Raw genomic sequence first — 22,428 nt, forward strand, 5'->3', positions numbered from 1 at the left:
GAGGAAAACTGAGACATATTTGAACACATCTCCCGTTCACACAGTGGATCATGATCTGGTTTCCACATGCATGTTTTAGCTGAAGGAAGAATACCTTAAACCTGGGTAGTTGAAACCCGTGGAATGGGTACCATGCAATATGACTTCAAAGGGTCTTCATTTGCTCACCAAACCTCTCCAATCCTATCACTGCTGCGTTTATGCCCCTGTACACATGCTTGATTGTCTTTCGGAGACATAGCAATCCATAGGTTTTAAGATACTTAAGAGTCAGGTACATTCTTAGGCGTTTAATATGCGGTGTTGAGTCCATTTCGTTGAGCAAGGTGTAGCTCTTTTCTATTCCATATTTGGCTTAAGGAACTTTATCTGTGCTCATTTCAATCTCTGGTTTTATGCAGCACCCCAACTCACCTTTCCCCTTAAGCAAGCATAAGTTGGTATTCTAAATTTGAGACCATGTTCTGTTCTGTAATTCAGTTCCTGTGTAGCCAAGTTTACATTCCGTGTATTACTGATATCTTATGATGTTTCTTTTTCTGTGTGACTTATTTCAGTTAGAATCATCATACCTGAATCCACTCATTGTGCTGCTAAGGGCCTGATGACATAGATTTCATTGCTGAGTGATATTGCTTTATAAGTAAATACCAGAACTTCTTTATCCATTTTTCTCTTTCTGCGATTTTGAACTTGTACTGTAAACGAGGTTCTTGTAAACAGAGGAGTCCCACACTTTGGGGTGGCTGTGTCTTTTTGATTTTAATTTCCCTAAGCTATAGGACCATAAGTGGAAGTGCCCTAGGCTCTGTTGCTTTGTTTCTTAGATGGTTCAGGAAACACCATACACTTCTCCCGAGTGTCTGTTGGCAATTTACATCCCAACCATCAGCATAACAAGGCTCCCAGTTCTCCATGGCCTGTCCTGCCTTTCTGGATTTTACACTTTTTTCAGATGGCCCTTTTGACCGGGGGGAAGTGAGACTTCATTGTAGTGCAGATTTCCTTTGCAAGTTTGCTTGGTTTGCCAAAAAGGGCGTATGCGTTTTTTCCTGAATATATTCAGGCAAAAACGCTTATGTCCTTTTTGGCCAAGTGCATCATTGTGGACATTCTGCCTCTTTTCCCATGCTTTCAATGCAATTCCAGTCTACCTCCTGAAATCGGTTTCCTGCAATTCTGCCCCGCTTTCAAGTCTACTTGGCAGCCTTACTTCAGTATATTTTTGGACGATAGCTGTCATTTATAACTCTGCAGGTTTGTGAATTACAGTGCCCCTGAGCTCCTTTCTTCAACTCGCTTTCTTGTGACGTGGCCGCAACACCACAGGATGGCTTCAGGCCCTAATCTGGTTCCGGCACGGCACGCTGAGCCTTTGGTTATTTCCTCTTCCTGGTGGGAAATGAGAGTTAAATTTGCCCGTCCAGACACCTCCAGCTAGTTTCTCATTGGTTCTCGCTATTCTTGTTCATCTTCCGCAGAAATTGCAAACTGGGCCAAACAGGAGGTTAAAGGGACTGACTCTCCAAGTCGGGAGAGTGTTAGTAAAGTGTCTGGAATGTTGCACCCGAGTACCAGGGGAGGAAAACTGAGACATATTTGAACACATCTCCCGATCACATGGTTGATCATACTCTAGGTTCCACATGCATGTTTTAGCTGAAGGAAGAATACCTTAAACCTGGGTAGTTGAAACCCGTGGAATGGGTACCATGCAATATGACTTCAAAGGGTCTTCATTTGCTCACCAAACCTCTCCAATCCTATCACTGCTGCGTTTATGCCCCTGTACACATGCTTGATTCTCTTTTGGAGACATAGCAATCCATAGGTTTTAAGATACTTACTAGTCAGGTACATACTTAGGCGTTTAATTTGGGGTGTTGAGTCCATTTCGTTGAGCAAGGAGTAGCTCTTGTCTATTCCATATTTGGCTTAAGGAACTTTATCTGTGCTCATTTCAATCTCTGGTTTTATGCAGCACCCCAACTCACCTTTCCCCTTAAGCAAGCATAAGTTGGTTTTCTAAATTTGAGACCCTGTTCTGTTTCGGAATTCAGTTCCTTTGTAGCCAAGTTTACATTCCGTGTATTAGTGATATCTTATGATGTTTCTTTTTCTGTGTGACTTATTTCAGTTAGAATCATCGTACCTGAATCCACTCATTATGCTGCTACGGGCCTGATGACATAGATTTCATTGCTGAGTGATACTGCATTGTACGTAAGTACTACAAGTTCTTTATCCATTTTTCACTTTTTGTGATATTGAACTTGTACGGTAAACGAGGTTCTTGTAAACAGAGGCGTCCCAAAATTTGGGGTGGCTGTGTCGTTTTGATTTTAATTTCCCTAAGCTATAGGACCATAAGTGGAAGTGCCCTAGGCTCTGTTGCTTTGTTTTTTAGATGTTTCAGGAAACACCATACACTTCTCCCGAGTGTCTGTTGGCAATTTACATCCCGCCCATCATCATAACAAGGCTCCCAGTTCTCCATGGCCTGTCCTGCCTTTCTGGATTTTACACTTTTTTCAGATGGCCCTTTTGACCGGGGGGAAGTGAGACTTCATTGTAGTGCAGATTTCCTTTGCAAGTTTTCTTGGTTGGCCAAAAAGGGTGTATGCGTTTTTTCCTGAATATATTCAGGAAAAACCGCTTATGCCCTTTTTGGCCAAGTGCATCATTGTGGACGTTCTGCCTCTTTTCCTATGCTTTCAATGCAATTCCAGTCTACCTCCTGAAATCGGTTTCCTGCAATTCTGACCCGCTTTCAAGTCCTCTTGGCAGCCTTACTTCAGTATATTTTTGGACGATAGCTGTCATTTATAACTCTGCAGGTTTGTGAATTACAGTGCCCCTGAGCTCCTTTCTTCAACTCACTTTCTTTTGAGCTGCCTGCAACACCGCAGGATGGCTTCAGGCTCTAATCTGGTTCCGGCACGGCACGCTGAGCCTTTGGTTATTTCCTCTTCCTGGTGGGAAATGAGAGTTAAATTTGCCCGTCCAGACACCTCCAGCTAGTCTCTCATTGGTTCTCGCTATTCCTGTTCATCGTCCGCAGAAATTGCAAACTGGGCCAAACAGGAGGTTAAAGGCGCTGACTCTCCAAGTGGGGAGAGTGTTAGTAAAGCGTCTGGAATGTTGCACCCGAGTAACAGGGGAGGAAAACTGAGACATATTTGAACACATCTCCCGTTCACACAGTTGATCATAATCTGGGTTCCACATGCATATTTTAGCTGAAGGAAGAATACCTTAAACCTGGGTAGTTGAAACCCGTGGAATGGGTACCATGCAATATGACTTCAAAGGGTCTTCATTTGCTCACCAAACCTCTCCAATCCTATCATTGCAGCGTTTATGCCCCTGTACACATGCTTGATTCTCTTTCGGAGACATAGCAATCCATAGGTTTTAAGATACTTAAGAGTCAGGTACATTCTTAGGCGTTTAATATGTGGTGTTGAGTCCATTTAGTTCAGCAAGGAGTAGCTCTTGTCTATTCCATATTTGGCTTAAGGAACTTTATCTGTGCTCATTTCAATCTCTGGTTTTATGCAGCACCCCAACTCACATTTACCCTTAAGCAAGCATAAGTTAGTATTCTAAATTTGAGGCCCTGTTCTGTTCTGTAATTCAGTTCCTGTGTAGCCAAGTTTACATTCCGTGTATTACTGATATCTTATGATGTTTCTTTTTCTGTGTGACTTATTTCAGTTAGAATCATCATACCTGAATCCACTCATTGTGCTGCTAAGGGCCTGATGACATAGATTTCATTGCTGAGTGATATTGCTTTGTAAGTAAATACCAGAACTTCTTTATCCATTTTTCTCTTTCTGCGATGTTGAACTTGTACTGTAAACGAGGTTCTTGTAAACAGAGGCGTCCTAAACTTTGGGGTGGCTGTGTCTTTTTGATTTTAATTTCCCTAAGCTATAGGACCATAAGTGGAAGTGCCCTAGGCTCTGTTGCTTTGTTTCTTAGATGTTTCAGGAAACACCATACACTTCTCCGGAGTGTCTGTTGGCAATTTACATGCCACCCATCAGCATAACAAGGCTCCCAGTTCTCCATGGCCTGTCCTGCCTTTCTGGATTTTACACTTTTTTCAGATGGCCCTTTTGAGCGGGGGGAAGTGAGACTTCATTGTAGTGCAGATTTCCTTTGCAAGTTTGCTTGGTTGGCCAAAAAGGGCGTATGCGTTTTTTCCTGAATATATTCAGGAAAAAACGCTTATGCCCTTTTTGGCCAAGTGCATCATTGTGGACGTTCTGCCTCTTTTCCCATGCTTTCAATGCAATTCCAGTCTACCTCCTGAAATCGGTTTCCTGCAATTCTGCCCCGCTTTCAAGTCCTCTTGGCAGCCTTACTTCAGTATATTTTTGGACGATAGCTGTCATTTATAACTCTGCAGGTTTGTGAATTACAGTGCCCCTGAGCTCCTTTCTTCAACTCGCTTTCTTTTGAGCTGGCCGCAACACCGCAGGATGGCTTCAGGCCCTAATCTGGTTCTGGCACAGCATGCTGTGCCTTTGGTTAATTCCTCTTCCTGGTGGGAAATGAGAGTTAAATTTGCCCGTCCAGACACCTCCAGCTAGTCTCTCATTGGTTCTCGCTATTCCTGGTCATCTCCCGCAAAATTGCAAACTGGACCAACCAGGAGGTTAAAGGGACTGACTCTCCAAGTCGGGAGAGTGTTAGTAAAGCGTTTGGAATGTTGCACCCGAATACCAGGGTATGAAAACTGAGACATATTTGAACACGTCTCCCGATCACATGGTTGATCATACTTTAGGTTCCACATGCATATTTTAGCTGAAGGAAGAATACCTTAAACCTGGGTAGTTGAAACCCGTGGAATGGGTACCATGCAATATGACTTCAAAGGGTCTTCATTTGCTCACCAAACCTCTCCAATCCTATCACTGCTGCGTTTATGCCCCTGTACACATGCTTGATTCTCTTTCGGAGACATAGCAATCCATAGGTTTTAAGATACTTAAGAGTCAGGTACATTCTTAGGCGTTTAATATGCGGTGTTGTGTCCATTTCGTTGAGCAAGGAGTAGCTCTTGTCTATTCCATATTTGGCTTAAGGAACTTTATCTGTGCTCATTTCAATCTCTGGTTTTATGCAGCACCCCAACTCACCTTTCCCCTTAAGCAAGCATAAGTTGGTTTTCTAAATTTGAGACCCTGTTCTGTTTTGGAATTCAGTTCCTGTGTAGCCAAGTTTACAATCCGTGTATTAGTGATATCTTATGATGTTTCTTTTTCTGTGTGAATTATTTCAGTTAGAATCATCGTACCTGAATCCACTCATTATGCTGCTATGGGCCTGATGACATAGATTTCATTGCTGAGTGATACTGCATTGTACGTAAGTACCACAAGTTCTTTATCCATTTTTCACTTTCTGTGATATTGAACTTGTACCGAAAACGAGGTTCTTGTAAACAGAGGCGTCCCAAACTTTGGGGTGGCTGTGTCGTTTTGATTTTAATTTCCCTAAGCTATAGGACCATAAGTGGAAGTGCCCTAGGCTCTGTTGCTTTGTTTTTTAGATGTTTCAGGAAACACCATACACTTCTCCCGAGTGTCTGTTGGCAATTTACATCCCGCCCATCAGCATAACAAGGCTCCCAGTTCTCCATGGCCTGTCCTGCCTTTCTGGATTTTACACTTTTTTCAGATGGCCCTTTTGACCGGGGGGAAGTGAGACTTCATTGTAGTGCAGATTTCCTTTGCAAGCTTGCTTGGTTGGCCAAAAAGTGCGTATGCGTTTTTTCCTGAATATATTCAGGAAAAAACGCTTATGCCCTTTTTGGCCAAGTGCATCATTGTGGACGTTCTGCCTCTTTTCCCATGCTTTCAATGCAATTCCAGTCTACCTCCTGAAATCGGTTTCCTGCAATTCTGCCCCGCTTTCAAGTCCTCTTGGCAGCCTTACTTCAGTATATTTTTGGACGATACCTGTCATTTATAACTCTGCAGGTTTGTGAATTACAGTGCCCCTGAGCTCCTTTCTTCAACTCGCTTTCTTGTGACCTGGCCACAACACCACAGGGTGGCTTCAGGCCCTAATCTGCTTCCGGCACGGCACGCTGAGCCTTTGTTTAATTCCGCTTCCTGGTGGGAAATGAGAGTTAAATTTGCCCGTCCAGACACCTCCAGCTAGTCTCTCATTGGTTCTCGCTCTTCCTGGTCATCTCCCGCAAAATTGCAAACTGGGCCCACCAGGAGGTTAAAGGGACTGACTCTCCAAGTCGGGAGAGTGTTAGTAAAGCGTCTGGAATTTTGCACCCAAGAACCAGGGTATGAAAACTGAGACATATTTGAACAGGTCTCCCGATCACATGGTTGATCATACTCTGGGTTCCACATGCATGTTTTAGCTGAAGGAAGAATACCTTAAACCTGGGTAGTTGAAACCCGTGGAATTTGTACCAAGCAATATGACTTCAAAGGGTCTTCATTTGCTAACCGAACCTCTCCAATCCTATCACTGCTGCGTTTATGCCCCTGTACACACGCTTGATTCTCTTTCGGAGACATAGCAATCCATAGGTTTTAAGATATTTACTAGTCAGGTACATTCTTAGGCGTTTCATATGCGGTGTTGAGTCCATTTCGTTGAGCAAGGAGTAGCTCTTGTCTATACCATATTTGGCTTAAGGAATTTTATCTGTGCTCATTTCAATCTCTGGTTTTATGCAGCACCCCAACTCACCTTTCCCCTTAAGCAAGCAGAAGTTGGTTTTCTAAATTTGAGACCCTGTTCTGTTCTGTAATTCAGTTCCTGTGTAGCCAAGTTTACATTCCGTGTATTACTGTTACCTTATGATGTTTCTTTTTCTGTGTGACTTATTTCAGTTAGAATCATCGTATATGAATCCACTCATTTTGCTGCTAAGGGCCTAATGACATAGATTTCATTGCTGAGTGATATTGCTTTGTAAGTAAATACCACAACTTCTTTATCCATTTTTCACTTTCTGCCATGTTGAACTTCTACTGTAAACGAGGTTCTTGTAAACAGACGCGTCCCAAACTTTGGGGTGGCTGTGTCTTTTTGATTTTAATTTCCCTAAGCTATAGGACCATAAGTGGAAGTGCCCTAGGCTATGTTGCTTTGTTTTTTAGATGTTTCAGGAAACACCATACATTTCTCCCGAGTGTCTGTTGGCAATTGACATCCCGCCCATCAGCATAACAAGGCTCTCAGTTCTCCATGGCCTGTCCTGCCTTGTTGGATTTTAAACTTTTTTCAGATGGCCCTTTTGACCGGGGGGATGTGAGACTTCATTGTAGTGCAGATTTCCTTTGCAAGCTTGCTTGGTTGGACAAAAAGGACGTATGTGTTTTTTCCTGAATATATTCAGGAAAAAACTCATACGCCCTTTTTGGCCAAGTGCATCATTGTGGACGTTCTGCCTCTTTTCCTATGCTTTCAATGCAATTCCAGTCTACCTCCTGAAATCGGTCTCCTGCAATTCTGCCCCGCTTTCAAGTCCTCTTGGCAGCCTTACTTCAGTATATTTTTGGACGATAGCTGTCATTTATAACTCTGCAGGTTTGTGAATTACAGTGCCCCTGAGCTCCTTTCTTCAACTCGCTTTCTTTTGAGCTGGCCGCAACACCGCAGGATGGCTTCAGGCTCTAAACTGGTTCCGGCACGGCACGCTGAGCTTTTGGTTATTTCCTCTTCCTGGTGGGAAATGAGAGTTAAATTTGCCCGTCCAGACACCTCCAGCTAGTCTCTCATTGGTTCTCCCTATTCCTGTTCATCTTCCGCAGAAATTGCAAACTCGGCCAAACAGGAGGTTAAAGGCGCTGACTCTCCAAGTGGGGAGAGTGTTAGTAAAGCGTCTGGAATGTTGCACCCGAGTACCAGGGGAGGAAAACTGAGACATATTTGAACACGTCTCCCGTTCACACGGTTGATCATACTCTGGGTTCCACATGCATGTTTTAGCTGAAGGAAGAATACCTTAAACCTGGAGAGTTTAGACCCGTAGAATGGGTACCATGCAATATGAATTCAAAGGGTCTTCATTTGCTCACCGAACCTCTCCAATCCTATCACTGCTGCGTTTATGCCCCTGTACACATGCTTGATTCTCTTTTGGAGACATAGCAATCCATAGGTTTTAAGACACTTACTAGTCAGGTACATTCTTAGGCGTTTCATATGCGGTGTTGAGTCCATTTCGTTGAGCAAGGAGTAGCTCTTGTCTATACCATATTTGGCTTAAGGAACTTTATCTGTGCTCATTTCAATCTCTGGTTTTATGCAGCACCCCAACTCACCTTTCCCCTTAAGCAAGCATAAGTTGGTTTTCTAAATTTGAGACCCTGTTCTGTTCTGTAATTCAGTTCCTGTGTAGCCAAGTTTACATTCCGTGTATTACTGTTACCTTATGATGTTTCTTTTTCTGTGTGACTTATTTCAGTTAGAATCATCATGCCTGAATCCACTCATTGTGCTGCTAAGGGCCTAATGACATAGATTTCATTGCTGAGTGATATTGCTTTGTAAGTAAATACCACAACTTCTTTATCCATTTTTCACTTTCTGCCATGTTGAACTTCTACTGTAAACGAGGTTCTTGTAAACAGACGTGTCCCAAACTTTGGGGTGGCTGTGTCTTTTTGATTTTAATTTCCCTAAGCTATAGGACCATAAGTGGAAGTGCCCTAGGCTCTGTTGCTTTGTTTTTTACATGTTTCAGGAAACACCATACATTTCTCCGGAGTGTCTGTTGGCAATTTACATCCCGCCCATCAGCATAACAAGGCTCCCAGTTCTCCATGGCCTGTCCTGCCTTGCTGGATTTTACACTTTTTTCAGATGGCCCTTTTGACCGGGGGGATGTGAGACTTCATTGTAGTGCAGATTTCCTTTGCAAGCTTGCTTGGTTGGACAAAAAGGACGTATGTGTTTTTTCCTGAATATATTCAGGAAAAAACGCATACGCCCTTTTTGGCCAAGTGCATCATTGTGGACGTTCTGCCTCTTTTCCTATGCTTTCAATGCAATTCCAGTCTACCTCCTGAAATCGGTCTCCTGCAATTCTGCCCCGCTTTCAAGTCCTCTTGGCAGCCTTACTTCAGTCTATTTTTGGACGATAGCTGTCATTTATAACTCTGCAGGTTTGTGAATTACAGTGCCCCTGAGCTCCTTTCTTCAACTCGCTTTCTTGTGAGCTGGCCGCAACACCGCAGGATGGCTTCAGGCCCTAATCTGGTTCCGGCACGGCACGTTGATCCTTTGGTTAATTCCTCTTCCTGGTGGGAAATGAGAGTTAAATTTGCCCGTCCAGACACCTCCAGCTAGTCTCTCATTGGTTCTCGCTATTCCTGTTCATCTTCCGCAGAAATTGCAAACTGGGCCAAACAGGAGGTTAAAGGGACTGACTCTCCAAGTCGGGAGAGTGTTAGTAAAGTGTCTGGAATGTTGTACCCGAGTACCAGGGTACGAAAACTGAGACATATTTGAACACGTCTCCCGATCACATGGTTGATCATACTCTAGGTTCCACATGCATGTTTTAGCTGAAGGAAGAATACCTTAAACCTGGAGAGTTGAGACCCGTGGAATGGGTACCATGCAATATGACTTCAAAGGGTCTTCATTTGCTCACCGAACCTCTCCAATCCTATCACTGCTGCGTTTATGCCCCTGTACACACGCTTGATTCTCTTATGGAGACATAGCAATCCATAGGTTTTAAGATACTTACTAGTCAGGTACATTCTTAGGCGTTTAATTTGGGGTGTTGAGTCCATTTCGTTGAGCAAGGAGTAGCTCTCGTCTATTCCATATTTGGCTTAAGGAACTTTATCTGTGCTCATTTCAATCTCTGGTTTTATGCAGCACCCCAACTCACCTTTCCCCTTAAGCAAACATAAGTTGGTTTTCTAAATTTGAGACCCTGTTCTGTTTTGGAATTCAGTTCCTTTGTAGCCAAGTTTACATTCCGTGTATTAGTGATATCTTATGATGTTTCTTTTTCTGTGTGACTTATTTCAGTTAGAATCATCGTACCTGAATCCACTCATTATGCTGCTACGGGCCTGATGACATAGATTTCATTGCTGAGTGATACTGCATTGTACGTAAGTACCACAAGTTCTTTATCCATTTTTCACTTTCTGTGATATTGAACTTGTATGGTAAACGAGGTTCTTGTAATCAGAAGCGTCCCAAACATTGGGGTGGCTGTGTCTTTTTGATTTTAATTTCCCTAAGCTATAGGACCATAAGTGGAAGTGCCCTAGGCTCTGTTGCTTTGTTTTTTACATGTTTCAAGAAACACCATACACTTCTCCCGAGTGTCTGTTGGCAATTTACATCCCGCCCATCAGCATAACAAGGCTCCCAGTTCTCCATGGCCTGTCCTGCCTTTCTGGATTTTACACTTTTTTCAGATGGCCCTTTTGACCGGGGGGAAGTGAGACTTCATTGTAGTGCAGATTTCCTTTGCAAGCTTGCTTGGTTGGCCAGAAAGGGCATATGCGTTTTTTCCTGAATATATTCAGGAATAAACGCAAACACCCTTTTAGGCCAAGTGCATCATTGTGGACGTTCTGCCTCTTTTCCTATGCTTTCAATGCAATTCCAGTCTACCTCCTGAAATCGGTTTCCTGCAATTCTGCCCCGCATTCAAGTCCTCTTGGCAGCCTTACTTCAGTATATTTTTGGACGATAGCTGTCATTTATAACTCTGCAGGTTTGTGAATTACAGTGCCCCTGAGCTCCTTTCTTCAACTCGCTTTCTTGTGAGCTGGCCGCAACACCGCAGGATGGCTTCAGGCCCTAATCTGGTTCCGGTACGGCACGCTGAGCCTTTGGTTAATTCCTCTTCCTGGTGGGAAATGAGAGTTAAATTTGCCCGTCCAGACACCTCCAGCTAGTCTCTCATTGGTTCTCGCTATTCCTGTTCATCTTCCGCAGAAATTGCAAACTGGGCCAAACAGGAGGTTAAAGGGACTGACTCTCCAAGTCGGGAGAGTGTTACTAAAGCGTCTGGAATGTTGTACTCGAGTACCAGGGTACGAAAACTGAGACATATTTGAACACGTCTCCCGATCACATGGTTGATCATACTCTGGGTTCCACATGCATGTTTTAGCTGAAGGAAGAATACCTTAAACCTGGGTAGTTGAAACCCGTGGAATTTGTACCAAGCAATATGACTTCAAACGGTCTTCATTTGCTAACCGAACCTCTCCAATCCTATCACTGCTGCGTTTATGCCCCTGTACACACGCTTGATTCTCTTTCGGAGACATAGCAATCCATAGGTTTTAAGATACTTACTAGTCAGATACATTCTTAGGCGTTTAATATGCGGTGTTGAGTCCATTTCGTTGAGCAAGGAGTAGCTCTTGTCTATTCCATATTTGGCTTAAGGAACTTTATCTGTGCTCATTTCAATCTCTGGTTTTATGCAGCATCCCAACTCACCTTTCCCCTTAAGCAAGCATAAGTTGGTTTTCTAAATTTGAGACCCTGTTCTGTTCTGTAATTCAGTTCCTGTGTAGCCAAGTTTACATTCCGTGTATTAGTGATATCTTATGATGTTTCTTTTTCTGTGTGACTTATTTCAGTTAGAATCATCGTACCTGAATCCACTCATTATGCTGCTACGGGCCTGATGACATCGATTTCATTGCAGAGTGATACTGCATTGTTCGTAAGTACCACAAGTTCTTTATCCATTTTTCACTTTCTGTGATATTGAACTTGTACGGTAAACGAGGTTCTTGTAAACAGAGGCGTCCCAAACTTTGGGGTGGCTGTGTCTTTTTGATTTTAATTTCCCTAAGCTATAGGACCATAAGTGGAAGTGCCCTAGGCTCTGTTGCTTTGTTTTTTAGATGTTTCAGGAAACACCATACACTTCTCCCTAGTGTCTGTTGGCAATTTACATCCCGCCCATCAGCATAACAAGGCTCCCAGTTCTCCATGGCCTGTCCTGCCTTTCTGGATTTTACACTTTTTTCAGATGGCTCTTTTGACAGGGGGGAAGGGAGACTTCATTGTAGTGCAGATTTCCTTTGCAAGCTTGCTTGGTTGGACAAAAAGGGCGTATGTGTTTTTTCCTGAATATATTCAGGAAAAAACTCATACGCCCTTTTTGGCCAAGTGCCTCATTGTGGACGTTCTGCCTCTTTTCCTATGCTTTCAATGCAATTCCAGTCTACCTCCTGAAATCGGTCTCCTGCAATTCTGCCCCGATTTCAAGTCCTCTTGGCAGCCTTACTTCAGTCTATTTTTGGACGATAGCTGTCATTTATAACTCTGCAGGTTTGTGAATTACAGTGCCCCTGAGCTCCTTTCTTCAACTCGCTTTCTTGTGAGCTGGCCGCAACACCGCAGGATGGCTTCAGCCCCTAATCTGGTTCCGGCACGGCACGTTGAGCCTTTGGTTAATTCCTCTTCCTGGTGGGAAATGAGAGTTAAATTTGCCCGTCCAGACACCTCCAGCTAGTCTCTCATTGGTTCTCGCTATTCCTGTTCATCTTCCGCAGAAATTGCAAACTGGGCCAAACAGGAGGTTAAAGGGACTGACTCTCCAAGTCGGGAGACTGTTAGTAAAGCGTTTGGAATGTTGCACCCGAGTACCAGGGTACGAAAACTGAGACATATTTGAACACGTCTCCCGATCACATGGTTGATCATACTCTAGGTTCCACATGCATGTTTTAGCTGAAGGAAGAATACCTTAAACCTGGGTTTTGAAACCCGTGGAATGGGTACCATGCAATATGACTTCAAAGGGTCTTCATTTGCTCACCGAACCTCTCCAGTCCTATCACTGCTGCGTTTATGCCCCTGTACACACGCTTGATTCTCTTTCGGAGACATAGCAATCCATAGGTTTTAAGATACTTACTAGTCAGGTACATTCTTAGGCGTTTAATATGCGGTGTTGAGTCCATTTCGTTGAGCAAGGAGTAGCTCTTGTCTATTCCATATTTGGCTTAAGGAACTTTATCTGTGCTCATTTCAATCTCTGGTTTTATGCAGCACCCCAACTCACCTTTCCCCTTAAGCAAGCAGAAGTTGGTTTTCTAAATTTGAGACCCTGTTCTGTTCTGTAATTCAGTTCCTTTGTAGCCAAGTTTACATTCCGTGTATTACTGATACCTTATGATGTTTCTTTTTCTGTGTGACTTATTTCAGTTAGAATCATCATACCTGAATCCACTCATTGTGCTGCTAAGGGCCTGATGACATAGATTTCATTGCTGAGTGATATTGCTTTGTAAGTAAATACCACAACTTCGTTATCCATTTTTCACTTTCTGCGATGTTGAACTTGTACTGTAAACGAGGTTCTTGTAAACAGAGGCGTCCCAAACTTTGGGGTGGCTGTGCTTTTATATTTTAATTTCCCTAAGCTATAGGACCATAAGTGGAAGTGCCCTAGGCTCTGTTGCTTTGTTTTTTAGATGTTTCAGGAAACACCATAGACTTCTCCGGAGTGTCTGTTGGCAATTTACATCCCGCCCATCAGCATAACAAGGCTCCCAGTTCTCCATGGCCTGTCCTGCCTTTCTGGATTTTACACTTTTTTCAGATGGCCCTTTTGACCGGGGGGAAGTGAGACTTCATTGTAGTGCAGATTTCCTTTGCAAGCTTGCTTGGTTGGCCAAAAAGTGCGTACACGTTTTTTCCTGAATATATTCAGGAAAAAACGCGTACGCCCTTTTTGGCCAAGTGCATCATTGTGGACGTTCTGCCTCTTTTCCTATGCTTTCAATGCAATTCCAGTCTACCTCCTGAAATCGGTTTCCTGCAATTCTGCCCCGCTTTCAAGTCCTCTTGGCAGCCTTACTTCAGTATATCTTTGGACGATAGCTGTCATTTATAACTCTGCAGGTTTGTGAATTACAGTGCCCCTGAGCTCCTTTCTTCAACTCGTTTTCTTTTGAGCTGGCCGCAACACCGCAGGATGGCTTCAGGCTCTAATCTGGTTCAGGCACGGCACGCTGAGCCTTTGGATATTTCCTCTTCCTGGTGGGAAATGAGAGTTAAATTTGCCCGTCCAGACACCTTCAGCTAGTCTCTCATTGGTTCTCCCTATTCCTGTCCGTCTTCCTCAGAAATTGCAAACTGGGCCAAACAGGAGTTTAAAGGCGCTGACTCTCCAAGTGGGGAGAGTGTTAGTAAAGCGTCTGGAATGTTGCACCCGAGTACCAGGGGAGGAAAACTGAGACATATTTGAACACGTCTCCCGTTCACACGGTTGATCATACTCTGGGTTCCACATGCATGTTTTAGCTGAAGGAAGAATACCTTAAACCTGGAGAGTTGAGACCCGTGTAATGGGTACCATGCAATATGACTTCAAAGGGTCTTCATTTGCTCACCGAACCTCTCCAATCCTATCACTGCTGCGTTTATGCCCCTGTACACACGCTTGATTCTCTTATGGAGAGATAGCAATCCATAGGTTTTAAGATACTTACTAGTCAGGTACATTCTTAGGCGTTTAATATGGGGTGTTGAGTCCATTTCGTTGAGCAAGGAGTAGCTCTTGTCTATTCCATATTTGGCTTAAGGAACTTTATCTGTGCTCATTTCAATCTCTGGTTTTATGCAGCACCCCAACTCACCTTTCCCCTTAAGCAAGCATAAGTTGGTTTTCTAAATTTGAGACCCTGTTCTGTTTTGGAATTCAGTTCCTGTGTAGCCAAGTTTACATTCCGTGTATTACTGATATCTTATGATGTTTCTTTTTCTGTTTGACTTATTTCAGTTAGAATCATCGTACCTGAATCCACTCACTATGCTGCTACGGGCCTGATGACATAGATTTCATTGCTGAATGATACTGCATTGTACGTAAGTACCACAAGTTCTTTATCCATTTTTCACTTTCTGTGATATTGAACTTGTACGGTAAACGAGGTTCTTGTAAACAGAGGCGTCCCAAACGTTGGGGTGGCTGTGTCTTTTTGATTTTAATTTCCCTAAGCTATAGGACCATAAGTGGAAGTGCCCTAGGCTCTGTTGCTTTGTTTTTTAGATGTTTCAGGAAACACCATACACTTCTCCCGAGTGTCTGTTGGCAATTTACATCCCGCCCATCAGCATAACAAGGCTCCCAGTTCTCCATGGCCTGTCCTGCCTTTCTGGATTTTACACTTTTTTCAGATGGCCCTTTTGACCGGGGGGAAGTGAGACTTCATTGTAGTGCAGATTTCCTTTGCAAGCTTGCTTGGTTGGCCAAAAAGTGCGTATGCGTTTTTTCCTGAATATATTCAGGAAAAAACGCATACGCCCTTTTTGGCCAAGTGCATCATTGTGGACGTTCTGCCTCTTTTCCTATGCTTTCAATGCAATTCCAGTCTACCTCCTGAAATCGGTTTCCTGCAATTCTGCCCCGCTTTCAAGTCCTCTTGGCAGTCTTACTTCAGTATATTTTTGGACGATAGCTGTCATTTATAACTCTGCAGGTTTGTGAATTACAGTGCCCCTGAGCTCCTTTCTTCAACTCGCTTTCTTGTGAGCTGGCCGCAACACCGCAGGATGGCTTCAGGCCCTAATCTGGTTCCGGCACGGCACGCTGAGCCTTTGGTTAATTCCTCTTCCTGGTGGGAAATGAGAGTTAAATTTGCCCGTCCAGACACCTCCAGCTAGTCTCTCATTGGTTCTCGCTATTCCTGTTCATCTTCCGCAGAAATTGCAAACTGGGCCAAACAGGAGGTTAAAGGGACTGACTCTCCAAGTCGGGAGAGTGTTACTAAAGCGTCTGGAATGTTGTACTCGAGTACCAGGGTACGAAAACTGAGACATATTTGAACACGTCTCCCGATCACATGGTTGATCATACTCTTGGTTCCACATGCATGTTTTAGCTGAAGGAAGAATACCTTAAACCTGGGTAGTTGAAACCCGTGGAATTTGTACCAAGCAATATGACTTCAAAGGGTCTTCATTTGCTAACCGAACCTCTCCAATCCTATCACTGCTGCGTTTATGCCCCTGTACACACGCTTGATTCTCTTTCGGAGACATAGCAATCCATAGGTTTTAAGATACTTACTAGTCAGATACATTCTTAGGCGTTTAATATGCGGTGTTGAGTCCATTTCGTTGAGCAAGGAGTAGCTCTTGTCTATTCCATATTTGGCTTAAGGAACTTTATCTGTGCTCATTTCAATCTCTGGTTTTATGCAGCATCCCAACTCACCTTTCCCCTTAAGCAAGCATAAGTTGGTTTTCTAAATTTGAGACCCTGTTCTGTTCTGTAATTCAGTTCCTGTGTAGCCAAGTTTACATTCCGTGTATTAGTGATATCTTATGATGTTTCTTTTTCTGTGTGACTTATTTCAGTTAGAATCATCGTACCTGAATCCACTCATTACGCTGCTACGGGCCTGATGACATCGATTTCATTGCAGAGTGATACTGCATTGTTCGTAAGTACCACAAGTTCTTTATCCATTTTTCACTTTCTGTGATATTGAACTTGTACGGTAAACGAGGTTCTTGTAAACAGAGGCGTCCCAAACTTTGGGGTGGCTGTGTCTTTTTGATTTTAATTTCCCTAAGCTATAGGACCATAAGTGGAAGTGCCCTAGGCTCTGTTGCTTTGTTTTTTAGATGTTTCAGGAAACACCATACACTTCTCCCGAGTGTCTGTTGGCAATTTACATCCCGCCCATCAGCATAACAAGGCTCCCAGTTCTCCATGGCCTGTCCTGCCTTTCTGGATTTTACACTTTTTTCAGATGGCTCTTTTGACAGGGGGGAAGGGAGACTTCATTGTAGTGCAGATTTCCTTTGCAAGCTTGCTTGGTTGGACAAAAAGGGCGTATGTGTTTTTTCCTGAATATATTCAGGAAAAAACTCATACGCCCTTTTTGGCCAAGTGCCTCATTATGGACGTTCTGCCTCTTTTCCTATGCTTTCAATGCAATTCCAGTCTACCTCCTGAAATCGGTCTCCTGCAATTCTGCCCCGATTTCAAGTCCTCTTGGCAGCCTTACTTCAGTATATTTTTGGACGATAGCTGTCATTTATAACTCTGCAGGTTTGTGAATTACAGTGCCCCTGAGCTCCTTTCTTCAACTCGCTTTCTTGTGAGCTGGCCGCAACACCGCAGGATGGCTTCAGGCCCTAATCTGGTTCCGGCACGGCACGTTGAGCCTTTGGTTAATTCCTCTTCCTGGTGGGAAATGAGAGTTAAATTTGCCCGTCCAGACACCTCCAGCTAGTCTCTCATTGGTTCTCGCTATTCCTGTTCATCTTCCGCAGAAATTGCAAACTGGGCCAAACAGGAGGTTAAAGGGACTGACTCTCCAAGTCGGGAGACTGTTAGTAAAGCGTTTGGAATGTTGCACCCGAGTACCAGGGTACGAAAACTGAGACATATTTGAACACGTCTCCCGATCACATGGTTGATCATACTCTAGGTTCCACATGCATGTTTTAGCTGAAGGAAGAATACCTTAAACCTGGGTTTTGAAACCCGTGGAATGGGTACCATGCAATATGACTTCAAAGGGTCTTCATTTGCTCACCGAACCTCTCCAGTCCTATCACTGCTGCGTTTATGCCCCTGTACACACGCTTGATTCTCTTTCGGAGACATAGCAATCCATAGGTTTTAAGATACTTACTAGTCAGGTACATTCTTAGGCGTTTAATATGCGGTGTTGAGTCCATTTCGTTGAGCAAGGAGTAGCTCTTGTCTATTCCATATTTGGCTTAAGGAACTTTATCTGTGCTCATTTCAATCTCTGGTTTTATGCAGCACCCCAACTCACCTTTCCCCTTAAGCAAGCAGAAGTTGGTTTTCTAAATTTGAGACCCTGTTCTGTTCTGTAATTCAGTTCCTTTGTAGCCAAGTTTACATTCCGTGTATTACTGATACCTTATGATGTTTCTTTTTCTGTGTGACTTATTTCAGTTAGAATCATCATACCTGAATCCACTCATTGTGCTGCTAAGGGCCTGATGACATAGATTTCATTGCTGAGTGATATTGCTTTGTAAGTAAATACCACAACTTCGTTATCCATTTTTCACTTTCTGCGATGTTCAACTTGTACTGTAAACGAGGTTCTTGTAAACAGAGGCGTCCCAAACTTTGGGGTGGCTGTGCTTTTATATTTTAATTTCCATAAGCTATAGGACCATAAGTGGAAGTGCCCTAGGCTCTGTTGCTTTGTTTTTTAGATGTTTCAGGAAACACCATAGACTTCTCCGGAGTGTCTGTTGGCAATTTACATCCCGCCCATCAGCATAACAAGGCTCCCAGTTCTCCATGGCCTGTCCTGCCTTTCTGGATTTTACACTTTTTTCAGATGGCCCTTTTGACCGGGGGGAAGTGAGACTTCATTGTAGTGCAGATTTCCTTTGCAAGCTTGCTTGGTTGGCCAAAAAGTGCGTACGCGTTTTTTCCTGAATATATTCAGGAAAAAACGCGTACGCCCTTTTTGGCCAAGTGCATCATTGTGGACGTTCTGCCTCTTTTCCTATGCTTTCAATGCAATTCCAGTCTACCTCCTGAAATCGGTTTCCTGCAATTCTGCCCCGCTTTCAAGTCCTCTTGGCAGCCTTACTTCAGTATATCTTTGGACGATAGCTGTCATTTATAACTCTGCAGGTTTGTGAATTACAGTGCCCCTGAGCTCCTTTCTTCAACTCGTTTTCTTTTGAGCTGGCCGCAACACCGCAGGATGGCTTCAGGCTCTAATCTGGTTCAGGCACGGCACGCTGAGCCTTTGGATATTTCCTCTTCCTGGTGGGAAATGAGAGTTAAATTTGCCCGTCCAGACACCTTCAGCTAGTCTCTCATTGGTTCTCCCTATTCCTGTCCATCTTCCTCAGAAATTGCAAACTGGGCCAAACAGGAGTTTAAAGGCGCTGACTCTCCAAGTGGGGAGAGTGTTAGTAAAGCGTCTGGAATGTTGCACCCGAGTACCAGGGGAGGAAAACTGAGACATATTTGAACACGTCTCCCGTTCACACGGTTGATCATACTCTGGGTTCCACATGCATGTTTTAGCTGAAGGAAGAATACCTTAAACATGGAGAGTTGAGACCCGTGTAATGGGTACCATGCAATATGACTTCAAAGGGTCTTCATTTGCTCACCGAACCTCTCCAATCCTATCACTGCTGCGTTTATGCCCCTGAACACACGCTTGATTCTCTTATGGAGAGATAGCAATCCATAGGTTTTAAGATACTTACTAGTCAGGTACATTCTTAGGCGTTTAATATGGGGTGTTGAGTCCATTTCGTTGAGCAAGGAGTAGCTCTTGTCTATTCCATATTTGGCTTAAGGAACTTTATCTGTGCTCATTTCAATCTCTGGTTTTATGCAGCACCCCAACTCACCTTTCCCCTTAAGCAAGCATAAGTTGGTTTTCTAAATTTGAGACCCTGTTCTGTTTTGGAATTCAGTTCCTGTGTAGCCAAGTTTACATTCCGTGTATTACTGATATCTTATGATGTTTCTTTTTCTGTGTGACTTATTTCAGTTAGAATCATCGTACCTGAATCCACTCACTATGCTGCTACGGGCCTGATGACATAGATTTCATTGCTGAATGATACTGCATTGTACGTAAGTACCACAAGTTCTTTATCCATTTTTCACTTTCTGTGATATTGAACTTGTACGGTAAACGAGGTTCTTGTAAACAGAGGCGTCCCAAACGTTGGGGTGGCTGTGTCTTTTTGATTTTAATTTCCCTAAGCTATAGGACCATAAGTGGAAGTTCCCTAGGCTCTGTTGCTTTGTTTTTTAGATGTTTCAGGAAACACCATACACTTCTCCCGAGTGTCTGTTGGCAATTTACATCCCGCCCATCAGCATAACAAGGCTCCCAGTTCTCCATGGCCTGTCCTGCCTTTCTGGATTTTACACTTTTTTCAGATGGCCCTTTTGACCGGGGGGAAGTGAGACTTCATTGTAGTGCAGATTTCCTTTGCAAGCTTGCTTGGTTGGCCAAAAAGGGCGTATGCGTTTTTTCCTGAATATATTCAGGAAAAAACGCATACGCCCTTTTTGGCCAAGTGCATCATTGTGGACGTTCTGCCTCTTTTCCTATGCTTTCAATGCAATTCCAGTCTACCTCCTGAAATCGGTTTCCTGCAATTCTGCCCCGCTTTCAAGTCCTCTTGGCAGTCTTACTTCAGTATATTTTTGGACGATAGCTGTCATTTATAACTCTGCAGGTTTGTGAATTACAGTGCCCCTGAGCTCCTTTCTTCAACTCGCTTTCTTGTGAGCTGGCCGCAACACCGCAGGATGGCTTCAGGCCCTAATCTGGTTCCGGCACGGCACGCTGAGCCTTTGGTTAATTCCTCTTCCTGGTGGGAAATGAGAGTTAAATTTGCCCGTCCAGACAGCTCCAGCTAGTCTCTCATTGGTTCTCGCTATTCCTGTTCATCTTCCGCAGAAATTGCAAACTGGGCCAAACAGGAGGTTAAAGGGACTGACTCTCCAAGTCGGGAGAGTGTTACTAAAGCGTCTGGAATGTTGTACTCGAGTACCAGGGTACGAAAACTGAGACATATTTGAACACGTCTCCCGATCACATGGTTGATCATACTCTGGGTTCCACATGCATGTTTTAGCTGAAGGAAGAATACCTTAAACCTGGGTAGTTGAAACCCGTGGAATTTGTACCAAGCAATATGACTTCAAAGGGTCTTCATTTGCTAACCGAACCTCTCCAATCCTATCACTGCTGCGTTTATGCCCCTGTACACATGCTTGATTCTCTTTCGGAGACATAGCAATCCATAGGTTTTAAGATACTTACTAGTCAGATACATTCTTAGGCGTTTAATATGCGGTGTTGAGTCCATTTCGTTGAGCAAGGAGTAGCTCTTGTCTATTCCATATTTGGCTTAAGGAACTTTATCTGTGCTCATTTCAATCTCTGGTTTTATGCAGCATCCCAACTCACCTTTCCCCTTAAGCAAGCAGAAGTTGGTTTTCTAAATTTGAGACCCTGTTCTGTTCTGTAATTCAGTTCCTGTGTAGCCAAGTTTACATTCCGTGTATTAGTGATATCTTATGATGTTTCTTTTTCTGTGTGACTTATTTCAGTTAGAATCATCGTACCTGAATCCACTCATTATGCTGCTACGGGCATGATGACATCGATTTCATTGCAGAGTGATACTGCATTGTTCGTAAGTACCACAAGTTCTTTATCCATTTTTCACTTTCTGTGATATTGAACTTGTACGGTAAACGAGGTTCTTGTAAACAGAGGCGTCCCAAACTTTGGGGTGGCTGTGTCTTTTTGATTTTAATTTCCCTAAGCTATAGCACCATAAGTGGAAGTGCCCTAGGCTCTGTTGCTTTGTTTTTTAGATGTTTCAAGAAACACCATACACTTCTCCGGAGTGTCTGTTGGCCATTTATATCCCGCCCATCAGCATAACAAGGCTCCCAGTTCTCCATGGCCTGTCCTGCCTTTCTGGATTTTACACATTTTTCAGATGGCTCTTTGAACAGGGGGGAAGGGAGACTTCATTGTAGTGCAGATTTCCTTTGCAAGCTTGCTTGGTTGGACAAAAAGGGCGTATGTGTTTTTTCCTGAATATATTCAGGAAAAAACTCATACGCCCTTTTTGGCCAAGTGCATCATTGTGGACGTTCTGCCTCTTTTCCTATGCTTTCAATATAATTCCAGTCTACCTCCTGAAATCGGTCTCCTGCAATTCTGCCCCGATTTCAAGTCCTCTTGGCAGCCTTACTTCAGTATATTTTTGGACGATAGCTGTCATTTATAACGCTGCAGGTTTGTGAATTACAGTGCCCCTGAGCTCCTTTCTTCAACTCGCTTTCTTGTGAGCTGGCCGCAACACCGCAGGATGGCTTCAGGCCCTAATCTGGTTCCGGCACGGCACGTTGAGCCTTTGGTTAATTCCTCTTCCTGGTGGGAAATGAGAGTTAAATTTGCCCGTCCAGACACCTCCAGCTAGTCTCTCATTGGTTCTCGCTATTCCTGTTCATCTTCCGCAGAAATTGCAAACTGGGCCAAACAGGAGGTTAAAGGGACTGACTCTCCAAGTCGGGAGAGTGTTAGTAAAGCGTCTGGAATGTTGCACCCGAGTACCAGGGGAGGAAAACTGAGAAATATTTGAACACGTCTCCCGTTCACACGGTTGATCATACTCTGGGTTCCACATGCATGTTTTAGCTGAAGGAAGAATACCTTAAACATGGAGAGTTGAGACCCGTGTAATGGGTACCATGCAATATGACTTCAAAGGGTCTTCATTTGCTCACCGAACCTCTCCAATCCTATCACTGCTGCGTTTATGCCCCTGTACACACGCTTGATTCTCTTATGGAGACATAGCAATCCATAGGTTTTAAGATACTTACTAGTCAGGTACATTCTTAGGCGTTTAATATGCGGTGTTGAGTCCATT

Source organism: Delphinus delphis, unplaced genomic scaffold (genome assembly GCF_949987515.2).
Source record: "Delphinus delphis unplaced genomic scaffold, mDelDel1.2 scaffold_48, whole genome shotgun sequence".
Taxonomy (NCBI): Eukaryota; Metazoa; Chordata; class Mammalia; order Artiodactyla; family Delphinidae; genus Delphinus; species Delphinus delphis.